Here is a 20,710-nt window from a genome sequence, read left to right on the forward strand (position 1 = left end):
GATGGCATCCCTTGATTTGTCATACAATCATAACCTGTTGGATACATGGAGGATCATGTCAGCAGTGTCAGCAACAGGCCTCACAGGATCTACTGTGACCTCCAACTGCATTAATCATGTTGGTGATGTTGGCTCACACTTAATTTCTCCATACTGTATTCACTGCCTGTCCAAGGAGTCTCCATCCATGTTGTCACAGAGCATTTATTATAATCTCATTTTCCTATGGAGAAGAAATGGTTGCGCCAAAGTCTGTTTGCCATCTGAAAGACAATGATATCCATGTTCATATGCATGTAGGGGCCCAGTTTTGCAGATGATTATGTGGAAAGCTTATGTCACCATAAACATTGTGCTTACCTGTGCAATGCAAAAGTCTATGAAATACTCAATATGACATATAGTAATGTGAAATATAAAAACTTACAACAGTGCCTGCATACATAACAGATGTAAAATCAACATAACTTGTGTTATCTGTAGAGGCTGGCTGTGGGATTCAAACCCCTTTCACTCTACATCTGTTTAAAATACAAAGATATGTATACAACAAAAATGTGTGTTGCTATAGCTGTATTGAAATTGCAGCCTAAACATACAAGAATTGCAACACATTAAAATATTACACAAACATATGTATATAACAGAAATGTGTGTTGCTGTAGCTGCAATGCAACTGCAGCTTAAACAGATAAGAATCACAAAACATGGCAGATCAACTCAGTCATTACTGAGCAGTGCATGCCATCCACTTCAGCACAAAGTATCTGTAAATTATCAATTGAACAACTTACAGAAAGTGTCAGAAAAACTCAGTATCCATAAGCAGACCACAGAGAGTATGGATCCTTCTTATTAACCAGTAGTCATAAGACTTGTTTTAAGAACCATCAATGAATAAATATCCATAACAACAAAAAGGCATAGTAATTATGGATAATGTCATTTTTTTTGTAGGTTTCCTTGCATACACCACAGACTGTATGGAGCACCCTCAAGACATAAGGATACCCCGTAAATCTGTCTTTATGTCCTGATCACTTTTGCTGTGTAAATCTATCTATACAACTGAATATAGGAAATTAATACAAGTCCTTAGAAGTCAACACCTTTATGCATACAGTCAAATCAATATTGAAACCATTTGACTTAATGTACACATATTCCATAAAAATAATTATAATCCAAACCCTCCACAACACATAGACCTCCATGGATTTACACAACTAATCTCCAAACCTACCCATACTAATAACTCCCATTCTTCAAGCTCCTTGATAGATTGGATACTTGTTTCTAACCCCAGCAAATACCACAACCCTAAAACTCTACCTGATGCCCTGAGCAACCACTCACCTATAAAAGTGCTATGATACATCACCCACCACCCCAAACCACACCAGCTTATCAACTGCCACAAACTTTCAACCTTTAACCCAGACACTTTTAAAACCCGCCTTTCTAGAATTAACTGAAATTTCCTTACTCGGCTTCCACTCGGTGAAGCAGTAGATGCTTTCAACTCAACTTTCCTAAATATTTTAAATTTTGTAGCTCCACTGAGAAACATGCAATTAAAGGAAAACATTTCACCCTGGCTAACTAAAACCACCTGTACCCTTATGAAATCCAGAGATAGGGCATGGAAAACATGGGTACAAACCAAACTTCCAGCTGGCCTCCTAAATTATAAACAACTTAGAAATCAGACAAAAAAACTTATCAACAAAGACAAAAAAAGACTTTTATTATAATCCCCCAAAATCATTAAAACCTGATCCCAAAAAAATTCTTGAATGCTATAAACCAAATACTACATCCAGGTAAGCGAACTTCACCAAACCCATGTCCTGACAAGTCAGTTTAAGAAACTGCCAATACCTTCAACACCTACTTTATCAAATCCAATTCCAAACTATTTAACCCCAACCTCTCAAACAGCAACACTTCAAACCTCCCTATACACCACTCAACCACTATCTCAATAAACTCTTTCTCTCTCAAACCTGTCTCCACTGACTATATCAAAACTCTACTCTCAAAGCTCAAACCATGCTCTGTATCAGCAGACAATATTCCTTCTTACTTTCTCGAGATTGCTACATACTCCCTTGCTATGCCTGTATCTATACTAATCAATCACTCCATCTGTTAGTCTAAAGTTTCTTCTATCTGGAAACAGTTTTATTTATTTATTTTATTTTATTTTATTTAACATTTGTTGACCGGGAAAGTCCGACTAGGTTCCACAGATCCTGTTTTCAGCGGAGGCCGAGGGAGAAATGCTCCAGACGCATGTTTTTAGAATGTGGGAGGAAACCGGAGTACCCGGAGGAAACCCACGCGAACGCAGGGAGAACATGCAAACTCCACACAGAAGGCACTCCGACCGAGAATCGAACCAGAGAACCTCTTGCTGTGAGGCGACAGCATTAACCGCTACACCACTGCGCCTACACTCTTCCAATTCATAAAGGAGGTAACTCCACAGAAATATCTAATTTCAGACCTACCGCTATCCTCTCCCCTCTCTCCAAAATCCTTGAGAAATGTATACACAAATAAGCTATGTATTATTTCTTGCAAGAAAAACTTCTCACTCCAACACAGCATGGCTTCCGTCCCAAACATAGTACAACCACAGCTCTACTATCATTTCTCAACACCTTAGCCCTTGCTAAAGATGATCACAAACTCGTATCCTCTATTCCTTGACCTTTCTAAGGCTTTTGACACTGTCTCACACATTCTGGTACTTAGTAAACTTGTAGACCTAAACTTCTCCCCTGATACAGTTGCATGGTTATCTAGCTATCTCTCTTATAGGCTGCAGTGAGTACAATGGGAATCAGCACTATCTACCCCTCTCTCAGTAAGAACTGGTGTTCCCCAAGGTTCCATTCTTGGACCTCTACTCTTTAATATCTTCACCAACTCACTCCGCTCCTCTTGTCCTCAATCTAGCATTGTCCAATATGCAAATGACTCTCCAGTCATAACTATTGCTAATTCCCTCATAGAACTCCTAACAAATACCCAGACACCTTTCAACTCAGTAGAGACATGGCTCACTAATAATCAGCTCATCCTCAACCCTAAGAAAACAAAATTACTACCCTTTCTACCTTAATCTGCAAACCACATTAAACTTTCCTTCTCCATAAACTTTCCTTCTCCATAAGGTACCTAAACAATACTTCTATAGAAGTCGAAACTAGGACAAAACTCCTTGGCATTACCATTGATGACCAACTAAAATTCGATCTTCACATTAACAATTGCATCAAAAAAAACCACCAAAAGCTAGGACTACTGTATAGGAACAACAAATTCCTAACTACTGAAGCTAAGATTTCTCTTACCCATGCCTACCTTCTACTATGCTTAACATATTGTTCCTAAATACTCACAAATCTGAACTCCTCCCTACTTACCAAATTAGAATCAACCTACCACAAAATAGCTAGATTTGCAGCTCAACAGACATATAAATCTCACCTCTGTCTCTCCCTAAAATACCTGAACTGGCCTGAACTACCTCACCTGTTCCTACAATCTCAACATCAAATCATATACTCCATCATATATCAGCCTGATTTCTGCCCAAGTCTATCTTCTCTCATCTCTCACTACTCCCCTACCAGGCTTCTCCAAAGCTCAACCCAAGACCTACTAAAAATCCATAAACCCATATCCAATACAGGGTACCACTTATATAGCTACCATCCCTCTATTGCATGGAACAACCTCCCACTAGCAATAAGGACCCTGACTCACCCCAAACAATTTAAGCTAGTAACCGAACACCACTTTAAAACATTGGTCCTGCCATTGTACTCACCCTCCCTGATTACTACCTACCTTTATAGTACAGTCAAACTAGCTTACTAGAACTTACCATTAACTACTTTATCATATGCTCCCTATGCAACCTCCAAAGCTGCTTCTATACTTTCTTCCCTGAAATTCTTATGTAATCCTTTAAGTTTCTGCTACTCTGCATACAAAACCTTATATTTACTCAACTGTCTTTTTAAACCAAAACATACAACTTATTCTACTTTTTTAAAATTCTCTGTTTTGTTTATAGAACTGTTTTATCTGTCAGCAATATACATGTATATAGCTTACGTATCAAAATTCTCTATTGCTATTTTTACTGAAATGTATCTGTATTGCTATTTTTATTGCATTATATATCTTTGGAGCTTTTCTCCCCGGGCCTCCGCTGAAAACGGGCAATAGCTCAGCCGGACACTCCCAGACAAGAAATGTAAAATAAAATAAAATAAATAAATAAATAAATGTAAACAGATACATTTGAGAATGAGTAATGTTAACAGAACTCATGTTCGCCAAAACACCAAAACAGAAAGGCTAGTAGGTGCTAATTTTACCTTATCATCTACCTATAACTTGGGTATAATGAAAGGTAAGAACACCTAAAGTGCATTTTTTATGAGTAAGTGTCATTTATGCTATACCTAACTAATGAGATTTATTAAAATTCCAGGTTTTGAAATAAAATTTGTGCCTGCCTGCATAAGTTCTCAAACGATGGTGCATTAATCAATAGCTTGGAATTACAGGAAGGTTCTCTGTGTGAGTACCTAATAGGTATCAAAAAATGGTACCATGAGTAGCACATGCCCATTATCTTCCAATGATCTGATAACATGTGCCACGCACATGCCCATTATCTTCCAATGATCTGGTAACATGTGCCGTACACATGCCCATTATCTTCCAATGATCTGGTAACATGTGCCACACACATGCCCATTATCTTCCAATGATTTGATAACATGTGCCACTTTTAAATTTTGATTTTGATGCACTTACAGGTCAGACTGTTGTTACCTGCAAACTGAATGGGACCTCAGTAAGCAATTTTCAAATCATATTACATTTTCCATTGGAGTATCAACATTATCAAGATGGCTACTTCCAGGAGGCTTTGATGTGTCCAGGTGCCCAAATGAACTGAGGAGGAGACTAACTAGACAGTGACCATCTATGCTGAAGAAGAGCATCAGATGAGAGTTAGGCCAAGGAACTTCATGATGATTAACATTTGGAACTAGATTGCAAAGGATCATCAATGTCATACATGGATCTAAAGGACTGGAATGCAGGTTTGCCACCTCTACAATGACCTACATTGGATGGACACAGATGAGCTGCTCTGAAGGGTCACTGATGTGTGGAAACAGCTGGTGGATGTCTACAGTAGGTGTCACAATCCTACTTATACTCGAGCATTCCTACAGAATTTAGAGATATAGCTTTGTCCTAAAGATATCAGATACATAAATTTTATGCCCATTAAGTAGCTGTTCTGACAATTAGCTCATCTGGATAATTAAGAAGACGTAGTGACTGATCTCCATAAAAGTGTGGGTTCTAGTCCTATGCTGTTAATGTTTTTAATAATGTTTATAATATACATAATACTGAACATTGTAGATGCATATCTGTTTTCCAATATAAAACATAATTTCAAACATCCACTATAGTCGTGTATCACTGATGCCTATAGTGCCTAGGCTGCTACTGACTATGCATTTCACAGTTATTCTTGAAACTATGAAAGTATCACCTATTCTACCTGTATATGGATAGTAACTAACAGATAACATCTTTTCTTCATTCCCCTTAATAAAGTGACCATTCTTACTATATTCACATTTGTTTAACCCAAGAGGAATGCCTGTCCAACTGCTTACACATATGTTTTCAGTTATGTGTTGATAACTGTTATTTCTTTAGATTATAATGACCAAAAAGTGCCAGAGGTTTACGTATTCATTCATTATCTACAGGAATACAGAACAGAAACACACATAGTACCTGTTTGCTAAGAAGGAACATGTGTTTCCTGTTAACTTGCTTTGTAAAGAAACTGGCCTACATGCTTATGATTTGGGATGCAGTGGGTTCAACTACATATAGGGGAAACATATCATTATATTGTTCCCCTGGATTCAATAAACTCCAAGCTTTGTGCATAGCCTACATTGTGTTTACATGTGTGAACGGTGGTGCAAGGCAAGCAACTGGGTGCAATGCATATTCATGCTGCTCACCTTGTTTAAGCAAGGTTTCATGGCTGGCAACAGTGTTGCCGGCCATGAAACCATGTAAGCAAACACGAAGAGCACATCTGCTGAATCTGGAGCACTGACAGGCCATGGTTTTGCATGGAATGCAATAATAATCACCAGGGCATCACATATACCTCTCAATCTCTTAGTGCAAGACATCTGGATAAAGGCCAACATAATGTGGGGACAAGGACCCAAAATAGGGACATATTTAACATGCCTTATAGAAATGTACTAGAACTACAAGGGGTTTGTGTTAAGATACATGTTCTGAAGGATGAAGTATGAAGCTCAGACATAAATTTCAACTTCTTAGAGCAAGAAATCTGTACAAAGCCATACATAATGAGGGGACAAAGGCCCATCAATAGGGAAATTTTAGAAATATTACTCTTACAAGCTTATAAAGTTGATTAAAATAATAGGTTTTACATTACCATGAATTTTCTGAAGACCGTGAAGTTTGAAACTCAAATGTCTGTCATTATTTTCTGACTTCAATCCACGATGACATGCCAGTGATTTGCTAGAAAAGCAAATTTTTATGAGGAAAAGATCATAAATATGAGACGAAGATGTGGACATTCTGAAAAATCTGGACAGTTGAGAGATATGATACTCAAATGTATGTAATACTGAGTCACATCAGTCCTTAGTCATCCCAGTGATCTGGCAGAAAGCCACAAATTTGATAAGGACCACATCTGGACATCCTGTGAATATTGGGACATTGAGAGGTATGAATGCTAAGCATATGGTCCTAACACAGTACGGAACAGTATATTTACAGTGCAGAGTATTGTTAAATCCCATTCTTGGCATTCTGTACTGAAGTTGTGTAAATGGTCTGTAACGGTACATTGACTGCTTGTACAATAAACACTCAGGGAAGTGTGTGTATTGAATAGGTAACACAGATGAATTGCAGGAATATACAGAGGGAAAGAGGACAGGTGAAACAACCTAATGTACAGCAGATGAGGGCATGTCAATCGAAGATGGTTGTAGAAGCAACAACAATCACATATCTATATGGTACAGTAGGGACTGCACAGTGAAAATGTGTATTATGTGACTGTCACTGAAGGTGACATTACAATGGGCAGGATGCCTGTGTGAATAAGCATCCTTACATGAATAATGCAAAACACATCAGGGATCTGACATACAATTGGGGTAGGGTGCATATTGTGAAGCTGCGCAAATAGATATGATTGAATATGAGTGTAATCACAGCAAAGGTCTCCAGTAAGTGGGACATAGGTAAAGAGTTATGGATAACATTAAAGGAAGGAACCACAATCATGGACAATATCAAAATAATACCACCAGTAATCCCATGCCTCTGACATAACATATGTGGCATAGAGTGATAAGAGATTATTCTGAACAAACACACTTGTACAACTATTATGATACATCCACACTCTATGAAAGTAATCACACACACTGTCACTGTCCTGGTGCTGTAACATCTGCTGGAGCTGATAGGAGGGACACCTCTATACCTGCATGCAACATTATGAGCAATACAGGCTAGCTGACTGGTGTGCATGGCACACACACACACAAATATATATATATATATATATATATATATATATATATATATATATATATATATATGTATATGTCACAGTCTACACTGACATGAATGACATCCATGCCATTCATTTTGTCAAGCACCTATGTATGTAATGTGTGCATCACCAGAACAGGTAGCAGACATGCATTTGGTGTAACAACTTCATCGGTGTTCCACACCATCAGAGAGCCATATTTATACCACAAAAAGAATACCTAGGTATGGCCAATAAGCTGTGTGACAGCTCACTGTGACAAAGGTGTTACACTTCAATTACACATCAGTGGAAGATGTGTCGGGCGGTACATGAAGAAGGGTGCATTGTACTCAGTTACTGGTGTGATGAATGCTGGGAACTATGGAGGTATCATGGCCTCTGATGTGGATGCCGTTCACATTCTCAATATTTGTGTTACATACAAGGGAGTAGTCAGCACTGTGATCACATGCTGGTGGGCGTTCTACTTACCGTCTACTCCAGGACACAGATGACATACCTATTGGTCTGATTATAGGGTGTGATGTCCATGTTATACTTGGGATGTGTGCTTGTTTTCGTGATGTAATAAATCCCCCTATGTTTTCTTTTCATTGCAGGTGTTGTCATGGCTGTGGTAGCAATCTTTGGTATTTGTTGATACTGTCTGTATTATACTAATATCACAGTAAGAGTCAATGATTGCCCACAATCTGTAGTCCTTTAGGCAGCTATTTGGACACAGGATGTGTATGTCAACTGTGATGTCCATCACTTAAATAATGGACAGAAAAGGGCCTAGCAGACAGTCCTGATGTATGTACCCGATCACTGGACTGGAGATATACGTCACTTCACAAATGTCAACATAGTGAGATGCCACATATGTCATATACTGGTCTACCCATTTGCTGATATAACTATTTATGGCCACATCTGATAGTGTAGATTGAATACCTCAGTGTAGATTTGTGTTAAATGCCTTGACCTGGTCAAGTTCCACCTTATGATAGTTTTGTCATCCTGCATGCCCTCTATGACATCTTTGAGAACATCTATCAGATGTAACAGATGTGATGCAGCATTAAAGCATTAGAGGAGGTTAAGGGACTTAGGAGGGAAGGGGTGAGGTAGTGAGAGGCAGGTGAGGTGGAGGGAAATTGTTGAGGAGTGGTCGGTTGAGAGAGGGAGGGATGTTAGGAGGAGAATAAATGTAGGAGCACTGGGGGTGGGTGGAATTTGGGGTAGGGTAGGGGAGCGGAGTGAGCCCGCAGGGTGAACAGAGCAGGTCAGAAACAAGGAAATGGAAGAGCAAGTCAGCGAGGAACTATCAGTGAGGTGAGCAGTAAGCACAGAGCAGCAAGGCTCAGGAGTAAGGTGCAGTTCTGCTAAGAGAGATTGAGGGGGAGAAGGAGAGGGAAGTCTACAGAAGCTAGGGCAGGGCAATAGAGCAAGAAGGACAGACAAATATCCAGTAGCTTGATTTATTTTACAATAAATTATTTAAAAGTAGGATAATGCTGCCATCTAGTGGATAGATCAGTTAACAGCAGAGGAGGGCTAGGCACCTACGAGGGGTAAGGGACTCGAGAGAGCAGGTTGAGTGGGCTCTGCAGTAGGCTGCTAGCATGCACACATAGTATTACAATATTGCTATTGGATGCGCAGACAACTTTCTAAAAAGGTACATACACTTTGATTCTTTTGAGTGTTAATACAGGTTCTGCTCAGGGGACCAGTACAGCACTGGGAAAGTAAGCATTCGCTTTAGATGGATGTCAACAGTAAGGACATTCAGGAAATCTCAAGGCAGGATACACCAGGGAATAATATACATGTGGCAGGACAAAACCTTGGTTCTTTTAAGTGTTAGTACAGGTTCTACTCAGGGGACCAGTACAGCACTGGGAAAGTAAGCGTTCACTTTAGATGGATGTCAACAGTCAGGAAATTCAGGAAATCTCAAGGCAGGATACACCAGGGAATGATATGCACGTGGCAGGACAAAACTTTGGATCTTTTGAGTGTTAGTACAGGTTCTGCTCAGGGGACCAGTACAGCACTGGGAAAGTAAGCATTTGCTTTAGATGGATGTCAACAGTCAGGACATTCAGGATTCAGATATTGGTACAGTTGTTTCATGCCACTCAAAAGTTGTACATATCTTACATGAACAATACCATTAAATACTGATTATCCAAATTCGGTCAATAGACAACAACAATTCACAGGCAAAAAAATGAAATGCCATCAATATTCTAATCCCAAACTCAGACCAGTCTTTTCAGCTCATCATCTTAGTATCGTCAGCCATTGAATTCAAATTTGGTTCATCCAACAAGTGACCATTTTGACGAAGCTATTATGTATATTATGTATATATTCTGCTGGTCTGCTGCTCTAGTATATCTTCATTACCAATAAGCATAGTCCATATTGCACAGCAATTCCCTGTCCTTGTACTGCTCTGTTTGAAACAGTTTTTATGTTATTTCTTTGTAATCTTCCTTTGTAGAGTAGAAGACATTTATTGTATGAATGCATTTGTTTTTGTGAGCTACAGCTCATACCCTGCATCTCTGATTCAAGATCCATATAGACTGGATGGTGAAAGCATGTCAGCTTAAGAACTTATACTAGTGTTTTTGCCTCATCACCCACCCTGTTTTTGTAACATTATAGCTGTAACCCTGACAATACTGAGTAAGAAATGTGTTTCCAGAAGTTCAGAAAATAGTACTGTAGAAAGATAAGACTTGTATCCTGGTACAGGTTTGTCTATTACTTTGCATTTTCTTAAAATGATCTTTAAATTAATCTTTGGTACTAAGCTTCTACTGAAGTTGCAAATATTGATGCCTCATGTTATGGTTCTCATATCCTGTGTCAAGCTGGCTGTGACATGCAGGCATGACTTGGTATGCATATATGGTTATAATATGGCCTTTGAATTGTTGTTTTTTTTTTCATCCTTCATCTGATTTATTGTAGTCTGTTGTATTTAAGTTTGTAATTTATTTTTTCTTATTTCTATGCTTTTGTGTCTTTGATCCAGACTCATTAATAATATGGTGCATATGCTATGATGCCTGCATATATGCTGTGTAATTTTTTTATTACAATTTTCTCCAGCCTGTCAATAACCCTTCCTTCTTTCATTTTACCTTCTTCCATTTCCCCCCAATTAAGTGACTTTGAGCCTGGTTCTGGAGTGGGTGATCGATAAATGCATATGCAGAATAGTAGAAAGTAAGATAGGAGATGAGCAGCTCAGATTCAGATCAGGATGCAGTACAACTGATCCGATCTTTGCAGTGAGACAGATAGCTGATAAGAAGCTAGAGACGAGGAAAGAATTCAAATAGGCATTCCTAGACTTGGAGAAACGTATGACAAGGTCCCAAGAAAGCTGATTTGTCAGTACTGAGGTGAAGTCCCAGAAACATTGGTAGATTTAGTGCGGGCTACGTACAAGGAACCAATGACTCAAGTACGAACATTGTTCAGTCTCACAGAAGGGTTCCCAGTGGGAGTGGGTGTGCACCAGGGGTCATCTCTGAATCCACTGCTGTCCATACTGGTGATGGACTACATTAGCAAATAGGTTGCAGGGGACAGATCAACAAAGTTGCTGCATGCAGATGATATGGCATTACGTGCAGACTCTGAGCAAGAACTTCAGCAAAGGATAGGGAAACAGAATGCAAAACTGAAAGCACATAGGATGAAACTAAGTACAGATAAGACAGTGGTAATGGCAGCAAATTGGGGAAATTAGAAGAAGCTGAGAATTGAGATAGAAGGGAAAATGATGGAACAGGTTAACAGCTACAAGTATATTGGAGGGGTGGTTGAACAGAAGGGAAGTGTGAATGAAGAGGTTAAAGCTAGAATCAGAGGGGCTGCAGTCAACTGATATAAAGTGTCAGGTGTAGTGTATCATAGAAGAATATCAAAGAACCTGAAAAGTAAGGTGTACAAAACAGTGGTGCTAACAGTACTACTGTATGGTACAGAAACCTGGGCAATAAAGGCAGAGCAGATGAGGAAGCTAGAGGTGATGGAAATGAGGTAACTGAGATGGGTGGTAGGATGCACACTATGGGACAAATGAAGAAATAAGGACATAACAGAAGCCAATGTAGCTCCAATTGCAGAAAAGATCAAAGAGAACAGATCACAGGGGTCCAGGCACATGTGCAGAAAAGCAGAAGAGAATCTGGTGAAGAAGATTTGGGACAGACAGGAAGATGGTAAGAGGAAACTAGTGCATCCAGCAAATGGATTGATTGTGTGAGAGACGATCTGCGACAGTCAGGCATGAGTTTTGAAGAAGGCTAGCATGTAGCACTAAATCAAAAGAGATGCTGACAGTTAACATGACACCCCATGTAGAAAATGGTAAGAAGGGGGTTGATGATGATGAGTGACCTTGATCCTGTCCCATCAGCGTTCTTCCAATTTGTTCCTGACTTTCATGTTGTCCTATAATGATTCCTGTGTACAGCTAGGCCATCTCCATGGGTCTATATTAGAACATCGAAGTTTCAAAACTTCGAATGTTCTAATATCGACCCCTATTCAATGAACGCTGACATCAAACATGCAGAACAGCAAATTTTTTCCTAGGGAAAAATTTTGCTGTTCCAAAACACACAACACAAGCACACCAAACAAACAGCAATCCACACACATACACCTAAAATCTTACATCTAACCCTACACTAAACTGTACATACACCACTAACTATCCACTTACCTTAACCCAAACCCTAACCCTAAGGTCTGTCACTATCGCACACTCACCTCACCTGCACCCTAACTCACCTACCCTGCCCTAACCCTCATGTCCACACAATCGCACACTTACCTGACCCGCACCTTAACCCTAACTCACCTAACCCGCCCTAACCCTCATGTCCACACAATCGCACACATACCTGACCCGCGCCCTAACCCTAACTCACCTAACCCATGCCCGATCGCACACTTACCTGAACCCCACCCGTAACTTTCCATCACAGTGCTGAAAATAGCGACGTGACAGAAACGGACAACTGAATTCTTTCCCTAGGAAACAATTAGGTTTTCTGTAGCTTCGCTATTTTCAGCGTTCACTGAATAGGGGTCGATATTAGAACATTCAAAGTTTTGAAACTTCGATGTTCTAATATAGACCCCATCTCCACCACCTTCTCATTGTTTTCTGTTCAACCACACTTACCTTAAGTTTCACTGATACATGATCTGGTATGTGTCTTTACTCTATTTGCACCTTTTCCATTATTTCTGTTGGATTACCCTTCCCTCAGAACTTGTCTAAACTACTTACCTGCACTAAAATGCTTAAAGTGAATGCATGTACCCTCTCTGTTGGATATCATTTCTTCTATAGGTACAGCCAACCTCCTTCTTTCTTTCCTTCATCTTGTTCTTACCTCATTTTTTGTTATATTCTCTTTTGCCATTTCTGTGATGAAATTACACACCTCTATTCCATCATTTCTAGTCTGGCTTGATTAGCAAAAACACTGATGAAGAATCCTTCTTCATCTCTGCTTGATGTATATATGTTTCCTTGCATCCAGCATGTACCTTCCACCCTTCTTTACAAGAAGATCCATCTGATTATCTTGCTTTTTATCACTTTTTCTCTATAGCTGTCTGAGATTCCCCTACAAAGTACAATTCCTACTCCTCTCTTTCCTCTCCCTGCCTATGTGTCCATTACTCACTTTGGGTAGTTATAACAGAACATTTTTCCCCTCTCTGATTTAATTTTTTTTCATTTAATATAACACTGTCTCTCCCCCATGCACACTTTCTTCAACTTTTTCACTATTCCCCTTCTTCTAATAGGATTTGATAAACATGAAATGTTCCAATTATCTGTATTTTCCTTGTTTTTTCTTTTGGGGTGTGTTTTTTCCCTACCCCACTTTCCCTATTGCTGTTATCCAGCATATAAACTTTTCTCTGGGCATATCCTCTGAGCTGGACATTTGTGATTTTTGGCAGTTGCCTGTGATCTGCCCCCCCCCGCCCACCCCGGCCTCTAGATCTCTGCCTTTTGTTCTTGCATGTTCTGGGATTATGCCCTGCACATGAGACATTTAAGACTTTATTTTGTTCCCCTTCAATATCCTTCACAGTAATACATGGCACACCAACTCAGTACTGATATCACAATCTATTCATATCCTAGCAGTTCTGTTCATTGCTCACCCCTCCACACCATTGCTCACCTATGTGGCACTCTAATTTCATTTGTGTGATAGCCTGACATTTGGATTTATAAAGTCTGGGAAATAAGAAATAATTAAATCATTGTTGGTTAGATACATTAGACCCAAACTTGAGTATGGAATAACAATATGGAAACTTTATAAGAAACAAGCGTAAAAAAATTGGAAAAAATACAGCAGAAATGTACCAAAATATACCAAGCACATCTGTCAATGTGAAAATTTAAGTTGTTATGAAAGGCTAAAATATCTGAACTCATACAATGTCTCATATAGGTACTTAAGAAGAGAACGTATTCAGGTATATATGGCATTTACAGACAACTACCTCTGGGAATGTTTGGATTATCAAAAAGTAGTAGAGAATCATCAGCAGTTTATGTAGATGATTATATATGAATGAAAGGTGTACTAATTCATTCTGTGAGAGAGTACCTGATGCATGGAATAGGCTGCCAACTTACATTAAAAAAGCACAATTTTGATATTTTTAAGAGCAACCTAGATGCTTATTATAGGAGTGACTGTTTTGGTATATTGGCAGGCTAGATGGGAATTATTTCCTCTCTGAAATATTTTGTATGTATGTATGTATGTAATATGTATGTATGTACGCTTGCATTCATGTCCTCACATGACTGCATTACTCATTATTGTCGTGGGAATTTTTTCATTGCCTCTAATTGTTTATAAAAGCATTGATGTTGTGTACCATGTGGCACATTTTGCAAGGTAAGGCCTTATTTCATTGACTATATCTCTCTTACCCAGTCCACAGTAATCTTCTTTTCAGTGTCCAGTGCATCCACATATTTATGGATTCCCATTTTCTGTGGTCACTATCATTCCTTTTATATTACCAGCGTTGACCTGTTTGTCTCTGACATTCAACATAAATGCTTTGAACCAGCTTGTTAGGTCCCCCACTTGTCCGACTGTTCACTTCTGAGTTGCCTAAAACATCCAACACAATGTTGCCCTATACTTCTTGGATCACACACACACACACACACACAGACACACACACACACACACACACACACACACACACACACACACACACACACACACACACACACACCTTGTCTGTCTCTGCTTCTGGTTTTCTTTCCATATTTGTGTCTAACTCTCCCTTGAAAGAGGCTTATATTCTCAAGTCCCTTTGATATAGCTAAAAGAAAAAAATAATAAAAAATGCCGCTGCCAGCTGTAGGAACAGTATCATGGTTTAATAATTAAAAAAACTTTACACTTAGCGCTTTCACCCAATACTTTCCTGGGCTTCTTCAGAGTAAAGCCATGACATAAATAATTCGTTTAAATAGACACAAATCACCTGATCACTCATTAATTCATGTTAAAAGTTAAAGAAACATGTTAAAAGAAAAACACTGAAGTACATAATCAAAACCTAAAAAGGGGAACAGTGTTCATCTCATGTTTCTAACTATACCAGATGTAAGCACATATATACACAGAAAAACTTAATAGTACATTAAAATTACCAATTGGTCCAAACTTGCAGTAAAGACTCACTATACTGCAATAACAAAGAAACCAGCCTACAATTTGAATACTACAATTTAGATGACCTTAATTTCAAAACACTGGTCAAAGAACAGTTTTCTTTAATACCTGGCTTAATGGTGGCATTCAGTCTTAACTGCCATTCCAGCTGTAGCCTCTCTAAATTTGTTTTGATATCCCCTTCCCTTTCAGTAGGGATAATATTGTCAATAATAAAAAAAATGAAAGTTTTAAATTCATTTTTTATAAAATAAATAATCTCTTAAACCATGAGACTGTTTCTACAGCTGGCGGTACAGTTTTTTTCTTTTTTTTTTCTTTTAGTTTGTTATGTGTTTTTACACTCTTTGAGTGTTTTTAACTTCATTCATTTGATATAGTTCACTTGCTTGCATCTGCTATCATTTTTTCTTTTCTCATTTGTTTGTAGTTGCCTTCATGACTTGTTCTTCCAAGACACATTTTGCAAGAGATTCAACTTTTTATTACCTGTGTTATTTACGTCTCTGTGATGCTTTTTCCCCGGGATTCATGAAGCTTGCGCCAGGCGCAGGCGTAGCATAGGCAGTATAATGCCAAATATGGCCACCGAGCGATTCAGGTATGATCCAATTCCACGTGCACTACCAGCATACACCAGATCTGTGCAGCCCTCGGCTTAGGTATGCTAATCACCCCATGCGCAGTGCCGCACCATGCAAATGAAGGTACATAGCGATTCATGAAGTGGTGCAGGTGTAGCATAAGCCCACAGAAATGTAAACCAAAAAAAAAAAAAAACGGTTTACATTTTTCCAAACAGAACATCGGAGATATGAAAGAGGACCAGACTCATATCTTACAAAGTTAACATATGCCAATGGCTAAATATACAGCCAATGGCATAAGAAAAGATGCACAACACCTAAAAAACAACATTTAATGTCATGTCCACAGTAACGCAAAGTACAACCGCAGGGCATGTGTACGCAAATGGGAACACAAAGAAAATATATACAAATGTCATAAAATTGCAATGTAATACAAATCATTATTTCACCATAATACTCAATGGTATGCATGGTACACCATAACCAAGCTGCAAGGGTTGCTAAGGGTCTGTGACAGTGTTCGGCACGGTAACTAGGAATTAGTAGTCAATGCCATGCAAATGAGACAAGTAATAGTGAATCGCAAACATCCCGCCGGACTAAGGATGTACCATACGGCAAAGCACTACAACACTGAGGAGTGGTTTAGAGGTATACATGACATCAGCAGTGGGATGTGCCACCGTAGCTGTAAGCACATTGGAGCAATGCAAATCCAGCCTGGCCATTGCTAAGCAAAGCCGCAGGACAGGGGTGGGGATGTAGGTATAGCATTGTTTAGCTAAGAGCACATATGGTACCCGAAAGCGCATGTGTACGGGGATGAAAATGTGCCTGAAACCCCATAAGCGGATGCATGCGCCACGCACTATAGCTCAAACAGGAAGGTTAGGGGAAGAAAATAAGGAAATGCTGCAGTAGGGTAATTGGAGTACAACTGAGCAATTAACATCTGTTAACTCACAGTGGGCAATCAACAGCAGCTGACAAGTCTGCTCGCAGAAACTTGCAAAACAGGATAGGGGAGGTGTCGGATTGCAAAGAAAAGAGAACAGTCATAGCAGAGCAAAGCAAACCTGCAGTAGACTGGCCATAGAACCCATTACGCAAGATAAGCCAGGTTTAGGAAAGTACAAATGAAAGCAGGCTGCTGGATGCATGCCAGAAAATGGGAGGTGATACGTTAAGAAATGTAAAGGGAAGGGCAAGAGGTAATCCACAGCAGCCAAATGTAATTCAACACCAAAGGCAACACAATAGTAGTACCTGTCATAAAACACATAAGATACCCTGTAGCTACAATCGTACATACACAACCTATGACATCATCAGTGTTCACAGCACAATAGTATAAAGTGTGAAAGCACCTCACACACACCTGTGTATTCCCAAACACTGTACCATCGGTGTAAACAGATGGGGAACTTTTACAATGTACATGTTGGGAGGTAACATAGCTGTGATTCATCACCATGTGTTAGAGACTGAAGGTGTTGTGGAGGATGATGCTGGCAACTACCGCAGGCCCCGGAGGAGGAGAAGAGTGTTCAGACCAAGGGTAGGCTACCAGGGGCTACATGATCTGGAGATAGTAGAGCATTACAGGGTGGACAGGGACATCTTACAGCAAATAGTTGAGCTGTGCCAGCCACGCCTGAGATCCAGAAACAACAGAGTGGAACCCATCCCAGTGGACATGAAGGTATGTGTAAGCTTGCAAATTTTAGCCACAGGTACCTTTCAAAGGCCAACTGGAGATATAATGGGGATCTCACAGGAATCAGCATCCAGGGTACTACACCAGTTCCTGGATGTCATGTTACCACATGCCAATGAGCATATATACTTCCCCCGAACTCAGGAGGAGTTGGCCAGCAATATGCGTCTCTTCCACCATGTGGCACACTACCCGGAGGTACTGGGTGCGATAGACTGCACTCACATACATATCAAGTCACCACCCAGTGAGCATGGTAGGCACTAAATAAACTGCAAGGGATACCACTCCATCAACTGCCAGGTCGTGTGCAATGCCCAGGGCATTATCATGGATGTGTGTGCTGGCAGCCCTGGAAGCTACCATGACTCCCACATCTGGCATGCCTCACAGCTGTATCAGGAATTTGTCAGGGGGGACATCCCACATGGCCACCTTGTGGGGGATGCTGGCTATGCACTGGAGCTGTGAATGATGACTCCATTCAGAAATGCACACACACCCATGCAAGAATGCTATAATGAGGCATACTCACAAACCAGAATCATCATAGAGCGTGTGTTCGGGATGCTGAAATCATGGTTCCATTGCTTGGACATATCTGGTGGAGCCTTGCAGTACTCTCCAGGCACTTGTGCCCACATCTTCATAGTATGTGCCATGCTACATAATATGATCCTGCGGAAACAGCTGCAGCAGGGACATAATGGTGGAGGCCCTCACAGCCCACCGCAATTGCCAGGGCCATCACAGGCACAGAGGGATTCAGACCATGAACATCCTGTGCCAGCCCCAGTAGGCAGACGGAGGCGTGCCCAATGTGCCTATGCCTTGGCAAAGAGGGAACGTATAGCACATACTCTGACAGTGTAGGCACCCTACGGACTGACACACCTCTCCACCTGCACACACAGTAAAATGGATGGCACACACACATGACCACCTGTAAATTGTAATGTATAGGTGGCCTACTGTGTGAATCCTACATAGGCAGCCCTCAACCATTGCACACACAACAGCTATTGGAACAAGGAATGTCAACACCTGAACAGTACACGCACCTATCAGCATATGTTGGTACTGTATGTAAAGGTTCCTAGGTACATCGGTAGGTACACGCCCGATTGTCAGAGGCCATTCATCTATCGAGGCAAACAGTGTCTGCTGTCACCACCACATTGAGTAACCAACTGTCCCTCAGTGGAGCAGAGCCAATTGCGGGATCCATGTGTGTAATCACTGTTCCCCACACACTCTGCACGGATTCCCTGGTGTGTTAATGAGGGGCTCCATATAATGTAATCATAGATGTAGTGGCAAAGCATGGGGTGTACCCATGACAGGTATATGTCACCCCAGCATGCTCCACCTATGGTTGTGTGAAGGTGTAGCACATTATAGTGTGTGGCTCACTGTGACATACATTCCCAGTGCTGGAGCACATCTATTAAACATCACTTGGACATACCATTAATAGGTCTCATCCATATGTAAACTAACTGAGTTACCCATTTGATTGCAGTATGGAGTAACAGCCATAGTACAGTCCACATACAAAACGCCATAACATGTGTAGAAATCCCAGATGCCCAAGTGGTAAATGCACTGACTGTCATGCATGTTGCTGGTTCCACGTCCTGCAAGGGATGTTACGTAATCCCAAAGGCACGAATAATGGATGTTGGATGCAGGTCATCAGATCAGGTTTAGCACATGTTAGTGGGAATATGCGTTGCTCAGTGCTGGTAAGCATTGTTTAGACATGACTATACGGATATGCGCGAAACAGGGCTAAGCTTCTCTGAATATATTGCAGATCACGGTCAATGATGTCCAGAACAGGTGAAACTAGTATTATTCACCCCTGTACTAATAGTGCCTGCTCTGAAGGGTAAAACAACCAAGTAGAACACCCAATCATGTACACAATCACCTAACACTAAGCTACCCAAGATGTACCAATGGCAGGTGTGTAATGTGACAGGTTCAAACACAAACGTGCGGAGTCCAGGAAACAGTATACACCGACATGTACACAATGAAAGGTGTATTCTCTCTCTTATATGTATACATATATATATATATATATATATATATATATATATACACATATATAATAGAGATAGAAAGGGTGATAGAGAGATATATGTTGATATATACGGATTCACCTATATCTGCAGATATATAGATAGGTCAACGACATGTACACAACCATGGAGGTAGAAATAAATGGGATACTGCCAACTATGGAATGTGTCACATACCGACACGCGTAATCACGAGGCTTAAAAACCGAAAGAACACAGTACCAGAACACTGGAAACGCATGTAATATTATCACGATATTAAAGGACATTTAGTTATCGCTACTGGTGTTGCGGTCCACGTAGGTACTGTGTTCAACTGTGTTTGTGATTGCTGTAGTCTGTGTATGTGTGTGTTGAGGGTGCCATGTGCATTTCCGTGGGACTGTAATGTGTGTGTGTGTGTTTGCATCGTGTGTCTGTTAGTGCTAACTCGGAGGTAGATCATTACGGTAGGTGTGGTTATAGCTGGCCGTAGGCATACGGTTACCACCTGTCTCACTTTAAGAGGGACAGCCCCTCCCTGGGCAGTTGTGTCCTGACAAAAAATATTAAAAAGGGTAAATGTCCGAGATTGTAGGACATAATTATGTCCCATATATTATGTAATAGTTGCATTAAATAGTTATGCCTGTATCTACAAAACGTAAATGTTACATGAAACATGATAAGTAGCTAATGTGCTACAAGAATAAGTATGTATTCAGGATAAAAGTATGTTCTATCCTGTGTACTGACCGTGGGTATATGTCGGCCTGTAAACACCGATGTGTGTCCTGCAAATGTCCCACTATGGCCATTTGAAAAGGTGGCAACCCATGCCAAAGAGGTTCATTCACCAACACAACTGCAATGAGTGCAAATATCTGTGACAGAAATAC

The sequence above is a fragment of the Protopterus annectens genome, chromosome 3.part1 (assembly GCF_019279795.1).
Source record: "Protopterus annectens isolate FY-2018-M chromosome 3.part1, PAN1.0, whole genome shotgun sequence".
NCBI classification, from domain to species: Eukaryota; Metazoa; Chordata; order Ceratodontiformes; family Protopteridae; genus Protopterus; species Protopterus annectens.